Here is an 8,028-nt window from a genome sequence, read left to right as displayed (position 1 = left end):
TTAGGCAATATGAGGTTTATTATTTGTGACAAAAGAAAACTCCCAAATTAGGTTGTTAATCTTGCGCTCAAAATTTTTGGGGAACATTATAAATCAATTAAAGATTGGAGTGAAAAACTATAATTTTCCCTAAAATTTACTTACCAATAGCATGCGACAAAAATGAAGAAAGTTCAAAGTTTCATCAATTCAAAATAAATATATCTGTGTTTCCAAATTCAAACTCATTCACATCTACGTGGCCCATGGAAGAAAAGACCTTTTTGAATTCTATTATGTCCTATTAGTCTATCGAGAATAATTTAGGTCCGGAGCTGGTGTAAAAGACACCATTTATGCCAGCCAATCAACCAATCATGAGAAGACATATCAGCGAACAAATTTAAACTCAATACACCTTATTACATGCAATTATAACCCAATTAAAACCATGGAGCTCTGGTGTGAGGAGGAGAGGAGAGTCTGCCCTAGGTTTGCTGTTTGGAGAAGAAGCTTTGAACGTGTTGAAGTAATATTTGGGGTTTTAAGTGGGTTATAATTGTGTGTAATAACTGCATTGAATATAATTTTTTTTGGGTGATGTGTTGCTCCAGAATTGGCTGGCGTAAAAGGTATCTTTTACGTCAGCTCCAGACCTAACTTATTCTCATTCAATCTTCACTCATGTCTTCATACGCAAACCATGTTTTATTCAGTTCAAAGCTTTGAATTGGTCATAAATTAAATGAAGTTTCCAACACCATAGTCAATGTAGAAAGCAATACATGAACTGATGAAAGTATAGAACAGGAATGACATAGGAGTCTAATGCTAAAATTCTTCCAACCTAGCCACAACTGCAGAGGAACAATGAAAATGGGCCATTCGAGACTACTGTTATTCTTCTCTGTTGCTCTCATTCATCTTGTTATTCCCACAGCTGCCCAACACTGTTATGACACTGGAAACTACGCCAGTAGCAGTACCTACAGGGCAAATCTCAATACTCTCCTGGCCTCAATGATTAACAACACCAAAATTAATTATGGTTTTTACAATTTTTCTTTTGGTGAAGCTCCCGACAAAGTATACGCGATTGCGCTCTGTAGAGGAGACACTTCGCCCAGCGAATGCCGTAGTTGTATCAGTGGGGCAAGTTCTGACCTATTGAAAGCTTGTCCAAACCAAAAGGAGGCAATCATTTGACCTGATAAATGCTCGCTTCGATACTCAAACAAATCCATATTTAATGCTATGGAAGCTAGCCCTCTTTTTGCCTTTTACAACACAGGAGACGTCTCAGACGTAGAAGCTTTCAACAACGTGCTATTACCCTTGTTAAATATCCTAAGAAACCGTACTGCCTCAGGAAATTCTACTCACAAGTCTTCTCTGCAGAGTGCCCCTGCCCCAAACTTCCAAACCATATATGCACTTCTTGAGTGCACCCCTGATTTGAGCAAGCTAGAATGCAACGGTTGCTTGCAGCAGATTCAAAGTTTTATACCACAATGTTGTAATGGAAAGCAAGGAGGTAAATTTGTAACACCCAGCTGTGATATAAGGTTTGAAGTATACTCTTTTTATGACCCTTCAGTTGAGCCACCACCGTCACCGCCACCACCATCACCATCACCACCGCCACTAGTCCCATCTGCAGCATCCCCACCACCAGAATTGCCTACAACTACACCAGGTATGTAAGCACTGATGTTTCATGACTTTTTCATATTTTTATTTCTTGACTTAGAAGTTGACTTATCTTAATCTTGGTTTAATCATTTATTTGTTTGGTTGTTTGCAGTGGAAATGTTATCTTATATAATAGTTTTTTGTATGTAGAAGCAAACAATAATATGTTTGCTAAACAAGATTTGTTTTCAGTTTTCACTTTAAAGAGGAACAAAATCATTGAAATGCCATTTTAATTATAGTCTAAACACAGTTTTTAAACTACTACTTTTAGACCACATGGAAATTGGTTTTCATATATGACGGTACGTAGTAGAAAGAAAAGTTTAATATAAACGATTAGTTTGAGTCGGTTTTCGTTTTTGGTTAAATGCGAATTAGTTCTTATTTTTCCTTGGCTATTCTAGGATCTTGAGATTACAACCCCTCTTAAATATTATGCATGAATTTGTTGTGTTATTTTGAATATGACCACATTTATGACTGCACATGAAATGAGTTCGCCACTATATTTATTGCTTGAGAAGTAAAAGCTCATTGCAAAGAAAAAAAAGGGTTTGGCTTACCTCTAAAACTAGAATTTCCTTTTGTTTTAATGAAAAATTACCACTTACCTTATATTGTATATTAAAAAAAAAAAAAAAAAACATATCTAATTAAAAAAGTATTAAAAATAAGCCAAATCTCAAAGAAAAAGTTTTGCTTCCCTTCCACTCAGAAAGTTCAAAATATCACATCCTTTTGTTCTCGGGCACTCACATCTTAACCAGCCTTTTCAAGTACATTAAAAAAATTATCTCTCTAAAAAAAAGTAGGAACTATGAACTCCCTGGTCAACGTAGAAACAAGAAATGATTTAACTAATTTTTTGTGTCATTACCTTCTCCCTGGTTTTGTTTTGTTTCCTATCAGAATTGATTATTAGGCTGTCTTAGACATTTTTTTTTTTTTTTTTTTTTTTTTTTTTTTTTTTTTTTTTTTTTAAAAAAACCCCACTACAGGGTTATCCCTAGCCTGAAAAAGGAATTTCAACAATATTAGTGAATTTGTGGTTGACCCTAGCCTGAAAAAGGAATTTTAATAATATTAGTGAATTATTATTTATTTTTTTGGATGTGTCCATAAGTTTTCCACTTCAACACCAATGAATTGTGTTCTTTACTTTACTTCTTTGTGCTTTATGTTTTTTGACGTGCATAATTTGTGGCATTTAACCAATAATAATTGGAATTGTATAATTTGTTAGTTTGTCAAATTTTACTAATTTCCATATAAATCAACCAACGGGTCTAAATATACAACTCCACACCTTTGGTGCGAAGGTCATTCCACAAGTATAAGTGATTATAGGGTGTGAGGGGGCAAGAGCTGGAGTTTAAGTCTCCAGGAGAGAGTTTCATGCACATATACACTTAGATTAGATTAAAATAGAATTTTATCTTATATATATATATATATAAAGAGAGTCTAAATATGTTTTTCATTGCATATAATAATGGCTTACTAATATGGTTAAATCCCCTTTTATTTGCCTCATGTACACGACCCCTAATTATAAACCCAATCATGCATATCATGAATCTCCAAAATCTCATATATAATAGTGTCCCACCAATTAAATTTATGGTGTGACCTATTATTCATGTGAAATTAGAGAATACACTATTATTGTACTCTTGCATATTGTCTAATCTTCCCTTTTGTAAGATACTCATCAATAAACTTCTCCAAAAGAGCTGCTATTCATAAATTAATGCCAAGGCTTAATTGTGCAAATTTATGGACTTATTAGTCATTAATAAAATTTTCACTTATTAGTCATTGTTAAAATTTTCACCTAAAGGTAGGTATTACAAATTAATGTCAAGGATTAAACATGCAATTTTATGGACTCGTAAATCACATTAAGTGCAATCTGTTAAGACTGAACCACGTTATGTGTAGAATTTTGGAATTAGTCTACCATACATAGATGTTTTCAACGAGTTAAAACTTTTAAGCGTAAGCTGTTAAGACTTAATCACGTTAATTATTTATGTTCTCTCTTCTCTCTCTCAGATCCGAAAATCACATCCAAAAGCCATAAGTAGAAATGTGTAGCCATGCTATTATACTTACGACATAACAAATTATATGTAGACTATTTTTAGTGGTCTAATGTTCCATCTATATTAAGTCATTTTTGCTTTTAAGTTTTTTTCCCGCTCCTCTGCATCCTCTAGTAATGTTCATTCTGAAATTCAACACTCGGAATGTTTTAATGAAGGCAGAGTTCCGGCTTTTGCAGGAAAGGAAAGCAATTCATCTCGAACTACAATCGTTGTGGTAGTGATAACTATTTCTGCTGCTGCACTAATCATCTCAATCTGCATTTGCATCTATTTAAGAAAGAGGAACCCAAGGAAGAAAGTTGAAAGTAAGTTAGAAATTGGTTTACCTTTCCTTGTTGCTAAATGATAAGTGAATCATTACTATAAAAGGACGGAAAACTACCATATCCCTACAACTTGTATGTGGTGGTGTAAGCATTGCTTGAAGTATTAAGCAATATTAGTGAAAGAAGATTCAACTTTTTCAAGTATTATTTTCTCCTTATCATTTAAACAGAACAAAAGCATAATTTAGCTACCATTAATTGGACATGAAATCGGTTCTAGCAGAAAGAATTATGAAAACTAATTGAAAGATGAGTGTATGCAATAGTTCTACTAGAACAAATTCAAGAATATTACATACAGGACATTTTTTACTCCATTTAGAGCTCAAGAAGACACGATTCAGCAATCAGTTCTGCATAGGCCCTCTTGTTATTTTTGTGTACACATAATTAAAATTTCAATTTAGTCAATTCAGTTATCTAATTCAGTTGTATTGACTCATTCTTCAGGTGAAGCTGAAGATGAAATTAGCGTTGTTGAATCCTTGCATTTTGACTTTGGCAAAATCAGAGTTGCTACACAGAACTTCTCTGATACTAATAAGCTTGGAGAGGGTGGATTTGGTGTTGTTTACAAGGTAATGTGACATTGTCAAGTGAAATAAATATCAATTTTACTTTTCTTAACCTATTAAATTCCTAATTTTGAATTTTTGAGGATTTCATAATTATATTTAAATTTATTTTTTTATATTTTAATTTTTTCAGGGTAAGTTCTCAAATGGACAAGAAATAGCTGTGAAAAGGTTGTCTAGGAATTCTTCACAAGGAGAAGTCGAGCTTAAAAATGAGGTCATATTAGTTGCAAAGTTACAACACTGTAATCTTGTTCAATTCTTAGGATTCTGCTTGGAAGGGGATGAGAGGCTTCTAGTTTACGAGTTTGTGCCAAATGGAAGCCTTGACCGCTTCATATTTGGTATGTTGCACTTCCATCTTAACTGTCAGTTCTATTTATAGTCATTTCTTCTTAAATGATTTAGTGTTGGGTTACAAACACTTCCACATATATTTATTTATTGGAATTATACGCTTACATGAATATGTAGATCCAATCAAGCGTGCACAATTGAATTGGGAAAAGCGCTTTAAAATTATTGAGAGCATTGCTCGAGGACTTCTTTACCTTCATGAAGATTCTCAACTTCGTATTATTCATCAAGATCTCAAAGCTAGCAACATTCTACTTGATGCTAGTATGAACCCCAAGATTTCCGATTTTGGTATGGTGAGATTATTTCAACTAGATCAAACTCAAGGAAAGACAAATAGAATTGTGGGGACCTAGTAAGTTATCTCTCATACTATTAATAGAGAATAAAAACTATTATTCGTTGAGAGAATGGGGAAGTCCTAAAAAGATATTTTAAACCATCTTTATTCAAATGTGATGAAATCAAATTAATTTTAAATTATAATATAGAAATCTCTAATACCATGTAAACAAACTTATCTTATTCTTATCCACATATACAATGGATACATGTCTCCAGAATATGCGTTGCACGGACAATTTTCAATGAAGTCCGATGTTTTTAGTTTTGGTATGATAGTCCTAGAGATGGTGGCTGGGCAGAAAAATAATACTTTTCATATTCAAGACAATGGAGATGGCCTTGTAAATTATGTGAGTACAAGTACTTTCCCTCCATTCTAACTCATAAGCGTGGCTAGTGATTCATATGATACCCTAAGGTAAAATAATATTCACTTTGTTATTGTGTTTACAATTTTTACATACCTTTACAGGCCTGGAAACAGTGGAGGGATGGGACAACTTCTAATCTTGTGGATCCCGCATTGCGTACCGATTCAACAACTGAAATAATGAAATGCATCCATATTGGTTTACTTTGCGTTCAAGAAAATGTAGATAAGAGACCAACCATGGCTTCAGTTGTTCTCATGCTTAATAGTGAATCTATGAGTCTATCAGTACCATAACAACCAGCGTTTCTGAAGGACAGCAGGACTAGATCAAACATGCTCTTGGTGGAGCATGATTCAAGGAAGATGAGGTCAACACAATCCAAAAGTAGCTGTGTCCAAGCCTCAGTAAATGATGTTTCAATTTCGGAATTAGATCCTCACTAGCATTTGATGGATTTTACATTTGTGCAATCTTGTTTTGCAATACAATTGTATGGGTTCATGAATTGGGAAGATAAATTTAATTCATGGGAATTTAATAATTAGTTCATTCTCACATTTCCATTTCCATTTGCATTTCATAAAATCAATACACCGCATTTTGCATTTTAAAGGACATGTCTTGTATAAAAAAGCAATTTTGGTTTTTATAGACACTCGATTTTCATTTCACAAAAGTGATGCACGACAGTCGTGCCAATGTAAAATGCCATGTACTATGGGAGTGTCATAATTTATAAGGCATTACAGCATTGAAATTTTGCTACTTCTTGCGGCATTTTTGGAGAGAGAGAATTGGGGTGGTATCTTAGTGGCTATGTCGTCGCTATCTTACAGGATGTGGGGCTTAAATGCTCTGAGGCCCTACAAAATTCATTAAGAATTAGCCACTGTACCTCTAAGAATTGTGATTTCTAATGCTATGATAGCATTATAAATCAATAATTGCCAACGTAGATGGGCCATCGCAATAAGTAGAACACTCTGTTTCTTTAAAAACGTCTTAGTCCACAAGAGATTACTTGAGCCTACAAGGGAAAAAAAAAGTTTAAAATCCACCAGAAATTAGAAGAAGAGAATAAATCTCTAAAACCAGAAATAGAGAATAGATGAGAAGTTGTAATTGGTAAAGTATAAATTGGAATAGAAGAAATGAGACAAGGAATTTTTATTCTGATCTACAGCACTACTCATAATTAAAAAAGAATAAAATGATATGTCCTAAATATTGCATTCCACTCTATGCTTTACCAAATATCACTAGGGCTCTACTTTTTAGTTTCTTTTTTCGCTATTGGGTGTCATTCTTGAAAAATATCAAGGTTCAACTCATTTTTTTTATGACTTGATCTTTTTAAACCAATACAAGATTTATTTATTTTTTTAAAATCAAAACTTGGTCCTATATTGTTGTAATACTTGACGGTTGAATATAGAACATAAAAATTATATGTTCCTTGAGTGTAAAATTTTTGAACAATAATCTTACTTTGTGCATGTAAATATTATATTATAACTTCGGGGAAAGAAATTCAATTGCAAGCATAATCATGAATGAATTTCATCTTTATCTGGAATTCAATGAAATTGTATTCCTTCTCACTAACTTAAAGCGTAACCAAAAAATATCGTCTGTATGATAAAATATTAAAATTTTTAACGTTTGCATAAGATCTGTATGCTTATAATTACCACAAGGTCCTGGATAACATTGGCTTTGAGAGAGATTTTTGTGCTTTGTATTTATAGTTATACCATCTTCCGTTTTAGAAGTGGGATCTCATCCATTTTCTATTCAGTGGATAATCTATTTTAGTATGTTATTTGGCTTTCTATTTGTTTTCTGTTGTACTTTTCTAGTTTGTTTTGTTTTGTTGTTCATGTATTGGCTTAAACTTCCGGAAATATTGTCTGATTGGCAAAACTTTATCAACATAAACAAACAAAAAAATATATTTAAAAAAAAAAAAAAAATTCAAAAAAGACGGAAAAATCTAGATCTTCCATTCTAACCTTTTTTTTTTTTTTTGAAATTTCAATCAATTGAAGAAACAAAAGCAACAGAACACGCAGAACAACCAGCCCAAACAGCTAAAAAGCAGAGTACAAAGGAAACAAACCAGCATTAAAATAGGCCACATATAAGACCCTAAAGCGACAATTCCTCATATCTAATCAAATCTGTAATTATGCCTGGTTCACTTCCAACCCAGCACATGGCATTCTTCTCTGCTTTTGCATGCTGGGCTAATACATGGGCTATTTTGTTA

The 8,028-nt window shown here is 33.1% G+C and overlaps 1 pseudogene; it reads left to right on the top strand.

Moving 5' to 3' along the window:
* Positions 1-837: 837 nt before the first annotated feature.
* LOC112004492 (cysteine-rich receptor-like protein kinase 44) lies at positions 838-6,300 on the top strand (annotated as a pseudogene).
* The last annotated feature ends 1,728 nt before the right edge of the window (positions 6,301-8,028 follow it).

Source organism: Quercus suber, unplaced genomic scaffold, assembly GCF_002906115.3.
Source record: "Quercus suber isolate HL8 unplaced genomic scaffold, Cork oak 2.0 scaffold_962, whole genome shotgun sequence".
NCBI classification, from domain to species: domain Eukaryota; kingdom Viridiplantae; phylum Streptophyta; class Magnoliopsida; order Fagales; family Fagaceae; genus Quercus; species Quercus suber.
Note: the sequence above shows the minus strand (reverse complement) of the source record. Positions and strands in the feature narration are given on the sequence as shown.